Source organism: Pristis pectinata, chromosome 10 (assembly GCF_009764475.1).
Source record: "Pristis pectinata isolate sPriPec2 chromosome 10, sPriPec2.1.pri, whole genome shotgun sequence".
NCBI lineage: Eukaryota > Metazoa > Chordata > Chondrichthyes > Rhinopristiformes > Pristidae > Pristis > Pristis pectinata.
This window is the reverse complement of record NC_067414.1, coordinates 75,999,046-76,017,969: the sequence shown is the minus strand read 5'-3', so window position 1 is coordinate 76,017,969 and position 18,924 is coordinate 75,999,046. Positions and strand designations below refer to the sequence as shown.

Genomic DNA, 18,924 nt, shown 5'->3' with positions numbered 1-18,924 from the left:
CCCTCTTGCAGATACAGCAAATGACATTTGCTGGATGCATGTACATAGCAGAATGACTAATGTGGCAGATGTCTCCTGGGGTGCCTTGGAAGGATCTCACCATCACCAAACCACAAGAATACAAAACTGAAGGACTATATAGCATAATATTTCAATGAAGGAAGCAAAATGCAGCAGAATCTGTTTAAAAACATATTTTGTGTTCACCTTTACCATAAACCAAAATCCCTCATTAAGTAACCTCTTTCATCAGGCCCTGTTCCACGCTTTCTGCATAGGTTATATTATATTCTTTTTATATTTATAAGAGGGCAGAATAGTGGGATCTTTTCATTTGACAAAATCACGTATCACAAATGCAGTATGCATTAAATCAGGATGCAGGATTAAGTGCCGTAGTTTCCACTTCCTCCTCACTGTCTATAAGACCTTGTGTCGCCAGCCTCTAAAACTGTGATATTAAGACCAAGACATTACTTGGTACCTGAAACAATGTGTTTATATGGTAGTGTGTGGAAGGCCAACAGATGTATTTTTCCAAGCCCTTGTACACAATAGGTTTTCCCTGACACATTTGGCATGCTCGAGAACCTTTCCTCCATGCCATCTGCCATTGAGTAAGTGGAAGAAGAGGTGTGTTGCAAGTCATGGAGGTTGAGGTCTGGGGGGAGCCAGTTTGCTGGTCAGGGTCAGAGACCAAAGCTTGCTTCAGGGCATCGCAATCATCAGCTGGGGTTGGTGTAAAAATCACGATCGGGTTGGATGATAATGCACCAGAGGGATAGAAAGCCCCTTAGATTATTTAGGTTAAACTGTGGGGGCTACTTGAAGCTGATTCCTAGCCAACAAATTCTAAAGTTCAGCATATCCTTGTTAATTTACAACAAAAGAAGCTTCATTCTGTGAAGGCCTATCTCTGTGCAGGACTCCCAAACCACCCAAGGCACACCCATCTATGACTGAAGATCATGGAGATGTCATTTAGACATTCTGTGTATGCCATTAGATGCCATTACACTTGTCTAGGCTCCTCTGTGCTTTGTGTACCAGATACATGGTGGACCTGGCACGAAAAATCCAGAATATGCAATGGAGATAACAAGTCCCCAATTTCTTTAGCAACTTTTTTTCATAGAAATTCAAATCTATAAGTACACATAAACATTAGACTACATATTAGTACTTTTTGGTCTAAGTTTCCAGGAAGCAAAATGTCTATCTAATGCCTTCTTTTAATAGCAAAATACTACAGATGCTGGAAATCGGAAATAAGACAGAAAATGTGGGACTTACTCAGACATCAGACAGTGAGAGAGAAACAGAGTCATGTCAGCAACCTTTGAACAGAGCTAATGTTGCTGCTTTCTCTGTTTTCTTTCTGATGCTTTATTTCTAATATTTGTTTTAAATAAACCGTGAATATTTTGCAAAAATAAAAACCATACTTTCAGATTTGTTGAACAAATTTCATTGGACACCAACATCGAATGTGAAACACTATAGTCACTGTATATTGTACTTCACTTCCAAAATGCATTTCCTTTCAGTGTTTACTGCCAGCAAATCAAGGACAAATTTCACTCCCATTAACAATTAGCTACAGAAAACAAACATAAGGAAATTATGCTCAAAGCATTTGTTAAGACAGAGTTGAATTATCACGTCCAACAGGACACTTGAAAAGATGTCAATGCATTTGAGATCCAGTGCAGATTTCCTGGAATTGGTCTAGAGGGGAAGGATTTCAGTTATGTAACTAATCTGTTAAATATGAGCTGTTCTCCTTACAGCAGAAAAGGTAAAAGATTATGTTCAATATTCAAGATTATGAAGAATTTCAGTGGAGTAAATAATGATGAATTGTTTCCAGTGGCAGAAGATTTGATAACCAGGGGATGTTTAGGTTCATTAACTGTCAAAGCCACGCTGGGCAACACCCTAGAAACTGGATCACGTGTCTCCATTTCTTTCACCACTATACATTTGAAAATCAATTTAACCCACCAATCGGGAAGTTTCACAGATAATTCCTGCTGAGAATCACTGTTGTGCCCATGACATCGTTCCCATGTTAGGTATAGTTATTCTATACATGATGCTCCTTTAAGAACACTGCAGGGGAACTTGGACCAGGTTACCTTGTGGAAGCCCATCACTGGTCTTAAATCTACAGTGTTGAACTGGGAGGCCTGCAATGTAAGTAAATATTCACTCACACCCTTAGGCCCCCATACCCCAGCACTGTACTGAGCCTCCACCGATCTTTACCCAAATCCCAGAGTCTAGATCCAAATCCCACACTTCCTCCCCGATTCCTTAAGTAGAATACTGGCTTCTTCCTTTCCGATCCTGCAGTATGAGTTCCATTCCTTCACCCATCCACCATTCTCCCCCCTCCTCCCTCCCCAAAACAAAGTGCCAGTTCCCAATCCCTCCTCCACAAACCCCACCTTTGCTGCAGGTTCAATGGTGCCTGAGGACCAGACAGCACATTTTCACCTGAAAATGTACAATGCCCAATCTTTGGCATCTGAGGTTTTTGGCCTCTGTCACTAATGCAGTGGGACAGTAACCATAACAGCTGAAGTTCCAATTCATCTGCACCATGGCAGGGTGAGGGAGTACAGGACTTTCATCCTAAGATATGCAGGAATTTCTGGGCAACATGAATTTAAAGAAAAAAAATGATGCAGTGAGCTATTATTTGACGGTGCTGCCCAAAATGGAGATGGCAGCAGCAGATTCAATCACAAGTTTCAAAGGGAGGATCTTAAATATTTCAAGGGGAGTATTCACAATGACGTAGGGAAAGAACTATATGAGATCAATTGGAAGCACACTCTTACAGTCAGCACAGGCAAAATCTGCTAATGGCCTCCTTCTGCAGTGGGACTGTCAACAATTCAAGTCACATTTACGTGGAGCAGAAATGTATAAGTCAAATATAAATTCCAAAGCTATCCTGAATTGAACTCCATATTAAACCATTGTAATTAACTGGATTGTATTGTAAAATAATTCCTCACAAATGACTTTACAAGCCATATAGAAAACAATTTTTTTTACAATCCATTCTCACCATATATCTTGCATTGTTACAGAGCAATTTAGCATCACCACAAACCATACAGCATAAATGAGGTGTGAAGGCACCTGAATTGAATGCAGGTATTGGATGTGTTCTCATACCACTTCAACTTCACACCACTTTAACTGCAGCTGTTGTGAAATGAAGTTTTAAAGCCAACCATTCCAGTTATTCTCTGCTAACAGTAGCATTTAACAAACAGTTGAACGCTATTAATCAGGATTCAGGTCTGCCTATTTGAGCAGGTTTTTCCCTGGCTAGAGTATGATGTGGAGGTGGCATGTAACATAAGTCACAACATTGTTTCAAGTAGGCATTTCTAACAGTTGCCTGGAAGTGTGCTATATGGAGAAAACTGAGTGGGTGGCAAACGGATTACAAAGCAGTAATCCTGTTGCGTTATTCAGAATTTACCACAGAGGAAATGTGTTTGTCATTTGAACCCTGAGACTGAATTACTGCCTGTAATCTCCAGCCATCCATCAATATTTCTCATATCATGTGAATTTTTATTTTAACCTCTGTTAGCGTCATCACTTCTTAGTTGCAGCTGCCTCTAGGTGAAGCCCCAGACAGACACAACAAGCTGATGATGCAAAATGATGCAATATTTCACAGACCATCAGGCTGCTGACCCAAACTGGCATCGCATCTCACAGACAATCACCTTCCTCAAATGATAAATTGCTAAGGAATTCGCCACCTTTCATGTAATTTGAGGCCATAACATATGTGCAAGAGGGATCAAATGTTTTCATGAGCAGACTGAGTAATTTCTGAGAATCAGAAGAAAAGCTGGAAGTGCTGGGGGTACAAAGCAGGTTAGTCAGCTCCTGACACAAAATGAGAGGACGGTGTTTCCTGTTAGACCCTCTGTCAAAACTGCTGGTCATGCAGTAAACACCATGACGGCATTAGCCACAGCAAAGTGGAGTCAGAAGGCACAAACCAGAAACAGAGGTTGAAGTACAAATTATTAGCTACTTACACACGCAACAACTGTTAAGATTTCATAGCTGTTACATCCTTCACAAGACTGTCAAAGCTTATGGTTTCATTACTAATGTGGATATGTAGAATAAAGAACTGAGGGACACATCTATCTCAAATTTGGATCCATCTCAAGCTACTCCTACTAATTTATCCAGGTGTTCTAATTTAGGATTTATCCACCAATAAATGACTGCTCTGAAAACAGTTTCTTCCAACCCTCCTAGTCCACAAAACACAGACAGGATGAAGCAGAAAATGAAGAAAATGTGAAGAAACAGCCAGGAGTTGATCGAACTTTTGCAGGATTGCTACGCAATTGCTTGAGAAGTATAACAAACTCTGCTGACAAAGAATAAACTTTTCATATGCATGTATATTTCCTTAAGACTTCGACAGAGCCATTCGGCCCATTGAGTCTATGCCAGCTCTTAAAGCAGTTCCGTTCTCCCACTAATTTCCCTGTAACCTGTTCTCTCACACATGCCCATCAACACCCCCCACTTCTACATTTTCCTGAAATAAATATAAATTTCGTGAATCCTCACTAAATAATCTGGTCTTAAATTTATAGATCTCTGTTCTACAATATTACCCATCAAGGTTTTCTACTTGGTGCTGAACTTATCATATATTATAATACTAATTCCAGTGATGCTAACTTTCAAAGTACTCAAATCATATTTGAGCATTTAGCAAAGACTATTCAATTAAAAGCTAATTACTATGCAAAGGTTATTTATGTGTATTTTCTATAAATATTTTTTGTCACCATTATTTAACCTTTGCCAAGTTTTTCATCTTCTTTCCTCGTCAACCTCCAGACCACCTTAGAACCAGTAGAATGGGACTGTCTGGGTCACAGACTTATCAGTAAATGCTACTCCCAATGAGAGAGGCAAACGGTGAGATGATAAGAGTTATTGCCAATCTTTACCTGCCCTGAAAATACATGTTCTGTAACTTTGTCAAAACTGAGCTCATTCACTAAAAACAAAAGTCACTGCTGTGCTCAAAGAAATCAGAGGTTGGGATTTCAAACCTGGCTTTTTGAATGCCAGTTAATTAATCTATTGCTAAAGAAAGAAAGGTCCAGAAAACTCCAATGCTTAACATTGATCCCTATTGTTTGAATGGTTGTCTGCTTTACTTGGGTGTTCCACCAAACCATTAGCAAACTTGGACATTCTGTACAAGAGTTCTCCAAACCACTGGTGGAGAATTGGAGAAACAGAGAGAGAAGCCACTTTTATTGTTCCTCCAGCACATCTGTAGTTCTAATACTGAAGCTGTGACAGTAGGGAATGCCTCAATAGAATAGCAACCTCTTGGAATTTTGCATAGAACCTCAGTCTGATATTGAATACACAAGACCCTATTCATGACTTTCCATGATTCTTATGCTCCACTGGTTTTCTGCATCTGAGCATAATGCTACTCTGATCAAGCTTAAACATAAACTGGAATTCTTTGTTACAATTCCTCTACAACCGTGGACCCATCAACTGCAAGTCCAAAGCAATACTACAGTATTGAGGAAAAGCAACAAGATTAAGCCATTCACCCCCTTAATCACACTCTGCCATTTAATTGGATTATGACTGATTTTCCCTGCAACTCAATTTTACTGTTCTTCCTCGATGTCTTTACTGAACCAAGATCTATCAATCTAGGTCTTGATTCAGCATCCATTTCAGGGGAAGATTTACAAATTTCTACTGTGCTCTCCCAGCATCCAGAGCTCTTTTAGGGAAAGGGTTACACATTTCTACTCTGCTTTATATGAAACATTGCATTCTGATTTTGCATTGCTTAGGCCAAGTTCCTAATAGGTGGTTGATATTACAATTTAATTTTGAGCTTGGTTAAAATTGTAATTTTTGGTTAAAATTACAATTATTCAGAATCTGTGGAAAACTGGAATTATGATTCCCTGTACAAACCTTCCTTCCAACCCCCTTATCACCACTTCTGCTGCATTCTATTTTCAGGGGCTTGGTTGTCTGCATATTGATATCCTTCCTGTACCCTGCTCAGAAAGCCTTCTTCAGTTTTGCTTATGGAGAGTAGGCTTACAGGGGCCTTTTGAACTAAGCTCATAATTGGACTTGATACTGCCTTTATCTTGTATACACACACACACACACACACACACACACACACACACACACACACACACACACACACACACACACATAACCACTGAGGAAATTGATGACAATTTGGCTACGTTTTCTTGATCCCTGCAGCTGGAATATTGCAGCCTGTTGTTGAAACCCACAACTACCTTTGTTCACTCTGTACAGAGCAGGGATCTAATCAGGGACCTCTCCCAGTCTGCATTGCCCAGAGCTACATCAAGTGATGTAATTTTGTAGTGTGGTATTGGTGGCAATACTGCACTTTTGGAAGTGCCATCTTGCTCATGGAGCATTAAACCAAAGGTCTGCCTACCTTCTCAGATACTGCTATGTTGAGAAAAAACAGAGTTGTTCTCCCAGTTGTCCTGACTAATATTTATCCCTTAATTAATTCCACTTCATCATAATCACATTGGAGTTTAGGCAAATTTGCTGTGCACAAATCAGCTTCAACTTTTCTTATCACTTTAAAGATTCTTCACAGAAATCTAGAAAATAGGTCATTCAGCCTATCAGGCCTGCTCTGCTTCAACATAATTATTTTCAGAACCCTGTTCCCACCTTCTCCTTACATCAGTGATCTTGGCAGCACTGAGAGGTTTATCTACCCCCTTTGTGAACATACTTAATGACTTGGTCACCACTGCCTTCCGTGATGGAGAATTCCATTGGCTCACTGCACTCTGGGTGAAGAGGTTTTTCTTCATCTCCCATATCCCATATCCCATATCCTGAGGCTGAAGCCCTTATTTACAGACTCTCCAGCCTTCAGAAACATCCCCTTAGTGTCTAGTCTGCTTGGTCTCATTAGAACTTCATAGATTTCTATGAGGTCCCGTTCATTCTTCTAAACACTCGTCAATGAAGGCCCAATTTCTCCTCACATCTCAGTTCTGCTATTCCAGGAATTAGTCTAGTAAACCTTTGTGGTACTACATAAACATCCTGCCTCAGATGAGACCAAAGCTAACCAAAATATTCCAGATGAGGTCTCACCAAGACCTTGTACAGTAGCAGCAAGACACCCTTGCTCCTGCACTCAAATCTCCTGCGATGAAGGCCAATATACCACTTGCCTTCCTAAATGCTTGCTTTCAGCTTTCAGCTTTCAGCTTTCAGCTCATCTTGCACCTTTCCTTCTCCCAATCTATCACTATTCAGATCATGACAAGCCTTTGTATGTTTAGAACCAAAGTGGATCACCTGACATTTATTCATGTTAAATCCATCTGCTATGCATTTCCCTAGTGACCCAAATTACCTAAACCGTTTTGGGGCCTCTTTGCATCCACATCACAGCTCACACCCTTGCCCTGCCAGCAATGCATCATCCGCAAACTTAAATTCATTGACAATAATGAACTTTGGTATATTGCTTGTGGCAAAAGATGACATAAAAATGCCATAAACAATTTGTTCTCTCTTTAGGAGGTCGTAGAGAAAGTGCAGGGCAGCAAGACTAATTTTGGATGCCTCTGTCAAAAAGTTGGATTAGATATGATCTGTGAAATAATGCTCTACAGTTTTATGGAGGATAATTCTAAAACTTACTGTGAACTCTGCTGTGTCAATTCTAAATTATGTAGAATATGGAGATATTTTTTATTTGCGGTGCTCATAAACATCACAGATGTCATGAGAAAGTGAGTCTGGTAGCTCATCTGTAAGTTAGTGTTGGACTCCAATTTGCTTAGAAAATATATTGCACAAATATATGGAGAAATAATTAAAGTACAAATAAATATATAAAATTATCTTCTGAGACAAAGGTATTCTCATTTACTCAGCTGGGACAGCTAAACAGTTGGGAATACGGTGGAGGATTGGTGGTAATGGTGGTGGCAAAACCTGTAACTCTGGGTTTCGCTCCATTCTACAGAGTTCCAGCTCAAGTTCTGGGAGATGGGTCTGGGCAGAGGGGGTGCGTCCAATCTCCAAGCCCATTTGGAGTGTCAGAGCAAAAGCAACCCTGTTCTTCCTGGCCCACAAACAGTGCAGTTATGAACGGTATGGGCACTTGCATCTCTTCAAAGCTGTTATCGCTTTGCTGCAGCTGTCAGGCTTCTGGCTTCATTAAAATATTAAATTGCAAACATTCAGGCTGAGAGTGGGTTGGCTGCTCATGCATTATTTCACCTCCAAAATAACCTGGAAGATGATAGTTTGGAGTTGACTTTCCCTAGTTCAAATTTTTTTCACAATTTAATTCTCAGCCCACACCCAGCAGCATACACTCAACTATATTAAAATTCCCCTCATTAGTCCTGAAGCTACAAATCTCCGATAATGCACAATAGATGCCAAATATATAGTCAATGTTTCAGACTTTCATACAGTTTAATGAAAGAATAGAAATAGGGATTCCATTACTGGTTTCTTTTTCCATAAATATAAATGAGGTAAATCTCAGTCCTCTAATTACTGACCTACCCTCATCCCTATTTGGCAGTTTGAAGAACTCTTTCATTTATCATATACTGTTTCTCTCTCCGTCTGCATCTGAAGTGACCCTTTAACCATTCAATATGTAACCAGAGTGGACCAAACTCTCAGGAAAATGCAAAATCTAAGCTAAACACTGGGAGATGTGTGATCATGACCTTTAGTGACCCATAAACAGATTTGTTCACTTGATAATAATGACAAATATTGTGAGGAAATATTGTTGCTCCCCAGAACCTCCAAACACTAACTAGTCAGAATAAGTGCTGAACAATGGCTACATAAGTGAGTTAGTGGAGAGCAGTCCACAGCTCTAGAACTTTGGCACAATATGTCTATGCTTCAAAAGGAAAAGTTAAAAACCACATTACAAGAATTGCATAACAACAGTTTTTGATAACATAAACAATAGTCATGTAATTCTTCACATTGCCTTGGAGAGAAGTTTAGCAGGAACTCCACCTCAACACGTTAATTGTGGTTCTGCTGCACACCCATTAAAATAATGCTGGGGAGTGGGAGAAGCTCCAAGGAACTCTCCAGCCAATGTTGCTGATGCAGTACCAGCACTCCGGGTAGGAACCATGAGAAATGGATGTTTTAGAGGAGGCTAAACATGCCTATTCCAGAAATTAAGCAAACCCCAAAATTCCCTGCAACCATGGCAATACATTTTAAATGCTGAGAGGAACACCGAAAATAGCCACTTCTGCGATTGACAACAGATGAACTTTGTAGGCAGTCAACCGCTTAATGGAGAGTTTGAATCAGAATCATTAAAACATATACTAATGAGATTGTCATAATGTTGTCAATTTAAACAAATCGGTTTATGTTGTTTATGATGCTGTAATAATATGTGATTCTTTTCTTCCCTCTCTTCTGTAGGTGTTAACTTTATGTTGGTGTATGGCTCAAGCAATGTTGTCCACTATTTCATACCTTACTCAAGTAGTCATTGCTTACATAAGTTTTGACAGAAAATATCAACTGATCATTAACCACTGGGGGTAACATACCCAAATTTAATTTTGTCCTCCCTGGGTATTGAAAAAGTTGTTGGGTAATCATCAGGCTTGCCAGTCCTATTTAGGTCCTCTCTTCATGCAAGAGACATCAAGGCCAATTGTATAGCCACTATTTTCCTCTTGTCTGAGAAAATACCACTCCAGAGATCTATGACTGAAAACCCAGTCCATGGACTTATATACTGACTTGGTGATTTCATTTAGTGGTACTGGGAACTATTGTACATGAACTTTGTAAATAGTGGCTCAATGTGTTGCTGCACTGCGCACTTTTTATTGGGTATCCTTTGGAAGTAAATCTGCATGGTCTTCAGAAGCCCTTGCACATTTCATGGAAAACATGTTAAAACCAATTTTCAATCATGGCTATCAAAATCACGCTTAAACCTGAAGTTTTGAAAAGATAAAATAGTCAAGTTTAATTATTTGTAATCTGTCCGGCCAAGTAATAGAAGCAAGACTTGATTAGGACAAGAGCTGAGAAATTCAAAGCTCTGATTTCCTGGGCCATATTTCAACAATACTGATTTGAAGAATGAAATATATTGTCGTAGAGTCATATAGCAAGGAAACAGGTCAGTTAGCCCACCAAGTCCGTGCCGACCACCACGGACCCACTAGATTAAACCATTCTATTATATTCCTATTAACTCCCCCCCAGATTCTTCCTCTCACCAACATACTGGAGGCAATTTGCAGTGGCCAATAAACCTACCAACCAGCCTGTTTCTGGGACATGGGAAGAAACAGGAACACAAAGGGGAAACCGATGTGGTCACAGGGAGAACACGCAAACTCCACACAGGCAACACAAAAGGTCAGAATTGAACCAGGTTTGCTGGAGCTGTGAAGCAGCAGCTCTTCCCACTGTGCCACTGCATCATCCAAGTGTCATAAATGCAGCTTAAGAAAGATCAAGAGAATCACCAATCTCTCCCATATATTCATTGTCTTGCATGTGGTATATTATTTCTTGTAAGCATTTCAGTTAAGGTTCTGCCACACTAATCAGAGTTTGTTGGTTGGATCAAAGTAAAACAACAAATGAAATCTGAGAAGGCAGTCAATGAACAAAAGAGAGAAAAGTATGCTGCAAAATCTGCAGCCTAAAATAACTAATGTTCTTAACATATTGTCCATTAAGTAGTACAACATGCCTGCAGAACAGCAACTGCTCCTATTCACCATGAATAATTCCAAAGATCTGCCAGTGATTGATTCTGATAACACTCTGTGGATAAAATGGAGGTGAACAAAATTGCTCAGTTGAGAGAGGTTGGTGACTACAAGCAAGAGAGTGATGTTGTGTCAGAAAAATCTTTCCAATCTTTTTTCCACATCATTTCTCCCTTAACTTTAATTCTTCCTCAATGGTGACTCCTCTTGTTCTTCTACTCTTTTGATTCCAATTTTTATTATGTAGCCATGTCATCCAGGCTATTGTGAATCAACTCATTCAAACATAGGTATATTGCTGGGAAACTGCAGACAGATCAATATTGGAACTTTAAGTTAAGGTGCCAATGACGTTTCTGACTTTCACAAGTCTATTAGTATTCCTCTGCTTCTTAGGTTCATTGAGATTGTTGGGAGATGTCATCCATTGGAATTTTACACCCCAGATATCATTTGGACTTTCCCAAGTGGATATATGTCTCACCTTCAAAGTTTGGCAGAAGCCATCAGCAAAACAGAAATAAACTTGCATAATCCATGACCGGACCTGCAACATAACTTCTGAAGGTCTTCCATTTCAATTGCCACCATCCACTGGCAATGTACAGAATGGCTTCTACTTAAGAGAATATTAGTGGCTTGCTCACCACGGTTATGCGCTTCAGACAGAGAGAAGATGGGAATGTGGTCTGCAGCAGTCCTGAAGGAGCCTGAGGCAAGAAAGTTCAAGGAGGTTGGTGACATTCACAGTTCACCACAAATGGCAGTCACCTGTTCCAGTAAGGAGCACATCATGCAGCAGGAAGCTGCACAGATCGGTACATAGCCTGCCAACTCAATGATTTCCCCCCTGCAATTGACTTGAATTGTGGTGTTAACTTAACCATAGACCCTGCGAAATAGGCACAACCTTCAAAAAGCAGTCCCCCCAACTTGCTTTCCTTGTTGCAGGGCTGATGCTGCTTCTGTCACCAACCTAACACCATGCCCCTTCCAACTACTGCCACTACCATCACATTCAAATAAACTCTCTGGGCACATGCCCACCTCAGAAGTCATTTTAATTACTCTGAAAACATTCAGAAACAGTCACTTCAATGTAAGAATGGAATGGTAAGGAAGCATTGTAAATCGTATTGTCTCCCCTGCTTCATTCCTGCTGGTTAGGGAGGGTTTAAATCATGATGTGGAGTGCTCAGCTTCAGTTTTCCGCACTTCCTGCAGCTCAATGAAATCAATGCAGCCTGTCCCAGCCACAGACATTGAGACATGAATAGATTTAAAATGGTTTTTACTCTTTTGTAAATAAAACTTTTGTTTTGAAATTATAATTTTGGGGATTCCCACTGAAGTTATTTATATAGTTCAATGACCCTCCGTGTTACTTTGGCTCCAGAATGATAACAAGGAGTGGGGTGAGTTGGGATCTGAACATCTCATACAAAACAACCTCATCATTTGTAAAAGCCATTCATATTTTGAAGACAGAATATAAATAATGATGTGGCATCCAGCAACAGTACAGACAGCATCATACAAAGCACACTCACAATGACAAAGAGGAACAAGAAAAGTACTAATTAACTTATGAAGTTGAAATTGGGATAGAGTGTCACTCATGTAACTTACACATGTGGAAATTTAAAAAAATAACTTCCTAGCTTTACAATATAAATAATTTTATCTTTCTTGGCACCTCAAAAACACAAAAGTGGTGCATCTTATTCTTTGCATCAATGAAATCAATACCATATATGCAAGATAACATACATTACAGCATATTCACATGGATCTATTACACATTTTTTATTCAGTTCAATACAGATTTGTAAATAAAAGAATGTTGCTTATTTGGAAATATACAGATATTATTCAAGGCACATAGAACTAATGGTCTATATCTGACACTTTTATGGAATTAAAATGAAAGCAAACTACATTTAAAGAAAGAGATCAACATTTAATAACAGCCTATGAATTGGCAAGAAAAGTTTCAGTGACTGGTGAATATATTTAATCCATTCAAATAGCTATAGTATGCAGTAATTTCAAAGTGAAGCTTTTCCCTTACAAAAAAAATCAAAGCACCAACACGAACTCACTTCTAGTACGAGAAATAGAGATATATAGATTAGCAGAAAAATAATACTAATAAAATTATTTTTAAAGATTTCTTCAATTTATAGTTGCAAGTTTGCTGAGAAGGTATTACTGTTCACAAGGCTTAAGTGAGTTAGCTACTCTTAAACTGAAAAAAATACTTTGCATCGTTCTGACAACATTCAAAGAAACCACTGTGCTGGAAACTTTCTCAGTTGGGAATAATGCTGAGGATAAATTTTGAATGAATTATGCCGTGCAGTTTTGATCTTTTTTTCCTTACAGTTTAAATACAAGCCTTGGTATCCGTAACAAAAGAAGATGCAGTCTCTTTAGGAATGTGCAGAGGCTGTTTGATTCATTTCACAATACAGATATCTAACACATCCAGTTTTCATATGCTGTATTTGGAAGTTCAAGTACAAAAGCTGTATAATATCTCCTTCACACAACTGTTTTACACATAATGAGACTTGTTATTTACATCCCCTAGATTTTCCCTGTCATCATATTTCTGCAATTTTGTAACCTTGTAAGTTAGGAATGTTCATGATAAGAGATGTTTCAACCAAGAATATATTTGCTTCTGTTTTGGTGCACCAGCTTCCTTCTTGGCTTCATACGGGTTCATGTTGCTAATCCATTTATTTATAGCCAATGAGGAAGATGTACTAAATAGCAGTATTTGTAATTCAACGGACATTTAATTTGACACATGCAGGATTACTTTAAATACAACAATATATTTTAAAATGGAGATAATTCTACATAACTGTCACTAACAGAACCAGCTACACCATTACTATGTAGGGAAAACAGTGATTCAATAACTATTTCTATTAGTCAGATCATAAATTTATGGAAAGGTAGGTTCCAAACTGTATTTTGTTTCAAACTAGCTACAGTGTAGTTAAAGAGGCTTTCCATTTTTGATGGGCAGTTAAAACTACAGGAATCTTAAATTAATTCCATCAAACTAAAGTTAACTTATTTTACATCCTGTATACCTGTATTTAAAATAATTAAATACATACATATGAAGAAAGATCCATCAGCTCAGTTCTATATACAAATAGATCTTCCCACTTTCACCACTCAGCGTTTCAGCAAAAGTTTGCCAGCAAGGTTCACAACCTGCTGCCTCACAATACTCCATTTTACTGCCATGGTTATTGGTCCTATTTTTGACCCGTATTTGTTTTGTATGTTTTTGGTGAGACCATACGTACACAACCAATTATCAAAACCACTGATCAAATCATAATTACAATATAAAGCAGCATCCCTGAATATTCAGAAAATGTAACATAATCTCCTGAATTGAAAAACATTGGTTTCTTTCTTTTCTATCCTTCACTAAAGCAGAAATGCTGTGACTCCTAGAATGTTGTGTGTATTCACGCATGCAGTTCATAAATGCTAAAACTTATTTAACTGATGCTTTACATTTTTTAAAATGCAGTTCAAGAACCCAGCAGCATCAATTTTAAAACTTGCAACTTTCTTTCATTTTCCAAGTAACAACAACTTTTAAATTGACATTCAATGCATACTTTAAATCAGAGCTATACCATTTTAAAAAAGACAAAAAAATTACCTTACTGGAACCTTCAATGAAACACCAGACATAAAGAAGTCAGATAGACGGGATTTCCTTTGCACTGCAGTCAGATTTTGCACTCCTGACTAGGCCTGAGACTACCAGGGAAACATCTCAAAAGCAAAGAAAAAATACTCAGCCCTCCATACTGCAGTGCATCGCCTAGAGAACTGTTAGCCTTACCCCACAACAATAAACTTCAGCAATAGCCTTGATTTCCACCACCCCTCAATACTTTTCCCATCTCTCTAATTACACGTTTTACCTGGACGTCTGCCTTTTATCAAAACTCCCGAAGATCACCACTGTTCATCTGTATGCTAATAGCAATGCCACATGGACAAAAGTGATAATAGTCCTGGTGGAAATATCAACAGGCCAAGACAGAAACTATAAATTCATCCATAAAAAGAACAATAAAACAAGGAAAAAGGAATAAGCCTACATATTCTGCAAAGGCTGCTGAATCAAACACAACCTCAGCTTAAGGGCATCAGACAGACAAGAGACTGCAGAAAGCCTAGCTATGTAGCATGCATCGAATATGAGCTCCCTTAAGAGACAATCCTTCTGCAGCAATTTAAAATTACTAGCATATTGCTGACTTACCTCTTCCTCAGCCACAGTCTTAGATCAGGCAAAGTTGTATTCCATCCAAATCAAAATGTGTGGCTGAAATTTCATGGATATCAGAACAATGGAAGCAAACGTGACAAGTGTTTCCTAACACTGTCATCAATTCTGTGGTCGATTCTACTAGACCATGGTTTGAGGTTGTATACCTTGTGCTACTAATACAGTACCCATGGGTCCTTGAATCTCTGGAGCTGTCTGTGTCTAGTATTGTGTGCATTGCTGTATATAATGTAATACAGGGGAAGGCTGAATGTAAGATCTGACCAAAAAGAAATACTAATTAAGCTCTTAATTTAAAATTAAAACTTCAACAATTTTCAAACACTTTTTCATAAAATAGTACACACATCTATTTTTTAAATCATGAAACGTTAACTGCAAAAAGAAAATTAGAGTTTGGAGCTTTAGAGACCATTGCAGATTACAGTAATAATATATGGGTGATCTGCTTCAGATCATTACTTTTTAAATTGGATGAAGTCTGTGAGTTATTAGATTAAATCCTTGAGCACTAAATTTCCTTTGCACCTTAAAACACATGTGCTACTTCCTATTGTCAACTAAATGATTAATCTAAACCTATAGTTATATCATTTATGAAAGTCCAATATTCATAGCTGTGAATAGTACAAAAATATTGCTTCCTCAGAACAATGCAAAACATTATGCTGAGCAATAAATGTCTAACATTTAAAATTTTCTCATAACTTTTTTACTGATAATAGGAATTTCTGAAATACCTAATAAAGCAGCATTTTTAATTCAAAATCACCAGTGAGATACAAATCAGAAATAATTCACAGAGTTCTGCTAATATGTTAGTATATTCATTAACCATATCAGTTACTCAAGATAATTCTCCTTATATTGGATTTCCAAGTTTGAATAGAAAAGTTGGACAAATAATTTAGTTGTTTACAATTAAGAATTCAAAGAAAAGCATATTAAACTCAGGTAGGACTTCATAAAGTATTTTGTGCAACTACAAAGACAATGCCTATGCTGGATATATTTTAAGTTCCTAAAACAACAACCTAACAAATCAACATGAAGATAACTAAGATAAAGCAAAAGAGTCATTCTCAGTCTGCCTGTCAGCCAGTAGGGGGTCAATCAGAGCTCAGAGTACCAGTTATGGACAGCTCCTGGTGCTGACAGAAAACTCGGTTACATATGCCAAATGAAGCTAACCTTCAAAATAACTAGCAAATATATTGATGCCTAAGTAAAAAAAAGCAGTAATCACAGAATTCTTGCAGCAATACAGGACATTGTGAAAACTAAATGTTAACTTACAAGAAAAAGAAAGGCACCGTAGGTTGGGAAAAAAATACCAGTGAAGAATTGCACTGTAATTTCTATTTTATCCTGACTCTTTCAATACCACCTTCACTACAAAACTTTTAATTATCTGAATAACTATTCTGCTTCTGCAGTGTACTTATCTTTGAAAGTGCTGAGTAGCTCCACAAAGTAGACCAATAAAAGATCTTTAAAGTAATAATGGATTTGTAAAAAAGACTCTGCAAGTTATGGTGATCTATGTTAATATGAGACAATTTAAAAGAAAAAATGCAGTATAAATAGTGCTGTTTTTCCAGGTTCTGGCAAATATCCAGGGTATTTTAAGTATGTTTACCTTGATTCAGAAGCATCAAAACTTTGCAGCGCATAAACTAATTTTGTGAAAATGCATGTAGGACAATTTTAACAATTTTGGCATCTAGGTCAAGGTTGATCTTTTTCATATTTGGCCTAAATCCACCAATTCTATTTTCTTTTCCATATCTGTAAATTAAGGGATTAAGGGAAGATATATATATATATATATATATATATATTTGAAAATATTACACTTGCATTGCTGATGTTAAGTTAAGCCTTTGAAACTATGGTGCATGCAGACTTAACAACTTCCACTCACTTTCAAGCCTTTGTCCTGACTTTGTGTTAGTTGCATCAGTCCAACAAATAACAGATCAGTGGCTAACTTTCACTAGAAGATTTGCAGGCAGATGACTGAGTATAGAATCAGAGAGTTCAGCATCTACAGTATAGCTGTCATTAGTAACCAACAAACACAACTAAAGTCTGAACCAGTTGATTCAATAGACGAACTAAAAGGGCTCTGTGCAGCAAATTCTTAGAGTGCACATTTATAATTATATTCTTTTTAAATCATCACCCAGATATAAATCTGTACTAGATCACTGACTGCAGTGCCTATGTTATTCCTTCTTTTCTTAACAAACGCAGTTGTTAAAACACAGCACAGATCACAACTAGAAAGAAATGAATGTCATCAAATCGATATTAGAAATACTTGAACATTAGCAGTCTACTTAGAAAAATTGGGAACAGCAAAAAGAGAGAACCAAACTACACCCACCACAATAAGCAAAACACTGACTTCAATCAGACTGCAGGGAACAGCACTCTTCGCTGTGCAGAAGCTTAGGTAAAAATGTCGCCTTGGCAAGGATGACAAATGCAGCACGATAGGCTACCAGGCCTAAGGGATCTGTTATACTTCCACATACATCCACTAATGCACACACTCCCACTCATCCTCTCGATAGGCTTTTTTCACATCTTTTTACCAGCTTCAAATCCCCGGCATATGACCTTCTGTTAAATAGATAAAAAAAACGCTTATCAGTCATGCAAATGAGGCTGAATTCATTTTCCACAACAGATGGCCTCATAGATAATGATGATGGAACACAGAAAATTGAATGTCTCTTGCTATGTGGCCATGGCAACCAAGAGCAGAATAATATCAATAATAAGAGGTACTGCATAATAAGGTTGTCAGTTCTGAAAATCACACATTTTGACTAAAGCAGGTATAACGGGCAAGTTAATTTTTATATTTGAATTTTCTGCTTTTATGAGTGACAATGAATTTTAATACAAAGTATCACCTTGGTTGCTGAAGCAGAGTGCAGTATCCTTTTCTAACCTTTGTTGAGAACTGCTTTTTTTGGCTTTTGATCTGGATGGTGTCAGGGAGGTGGTCACTGTATCAGGGTGGGTTTTGATTTAAATGCTAGTTTTTAATCCGTGCTTGCTGCAGTCTGGCTGATATGGAATGCTGCAATGATGCAACGATGGCTCGCCTCAGGCTTCCACCCTGGCTCTCAAGGGGCCGTCCTGCAAAATGAATCAGCAGACGTCCTGATCAAACTGATTAAAATGAAAATGGCAAGGCACACGTCTGGGCGGAACTACCCGCGCTTCACTGCCTGACTGGCAAGCACGCTCACAGCACCTCCACAAATGGCTGATTGACTCTCACATCCAACAGCTCGAAAAAGAGGTCTGCAGTTTCTACCCCTTTCCCAGACCAAATAAAGAGCCAAGCCAACAGCAAAGTGCTAGTTATATAAAAAAAAGGTGACTTTTCTCCTCGGCTGTGTCTGCCATTTGATGGGTTTGTTGCTAGCCCTTGTGCATTTTAATTCAGAAATCAATAGAGCTGCTCTAATGGAAGCTCCACTTTCCGAGCAGCTGCAGACACCAGTGCTCAAAACAACTAATGACGTCTGTGGAGGTTTTCAGCTGATTGGGCACCGCATCGGATGTTCTGTGAACCAAGGAATAGAAATCATTTACAGTCTGTTTAAAAAAAATGGCAGCTTGGATATTTCAGTGCAGGGAAGAGTGAAGCTGAACCCCTACACGTTCAGCTTGTACCACTGAGAGGCACAATCTCCTGAAGCC

At 38.4% G+C, this 18,924-nt stretch overlaps 1 protein-coding gene across 9 annotated transcripts in view; it reads right to left on the bottom strand.

The window, feature by feature from the left end:
• The window catches only part of LOC127574826 (myelin transcription factor 1-like protein), a 372,272-nt gene extending 354,007 nt beyond the window's left edge, over positions 1-18,265 (bottom strand). For 2 of the 9 annotated variants that reach the window (XM_052024239.1, XM_052024230.1), the window contains exon 1: positions 17,591-17,809. The gene's annotated coding sequence lies outside the window, so the exon portion shown is untranslated. Of the gene's footprint in view, positions 1-14,562; positions 14,728-15,174; positions 15,333-17,590; positions 17,810-18,125 lie in introns of those variants that run through there. The other 7 variants (XM_052024233.1, XM_052024232.1, XM_052024242.1 and 4 more) reach the window with 5 other exon arrangements.
• Between the last annotated feature and the right edge of the window lie 659 nt (positions 18,266-18,924).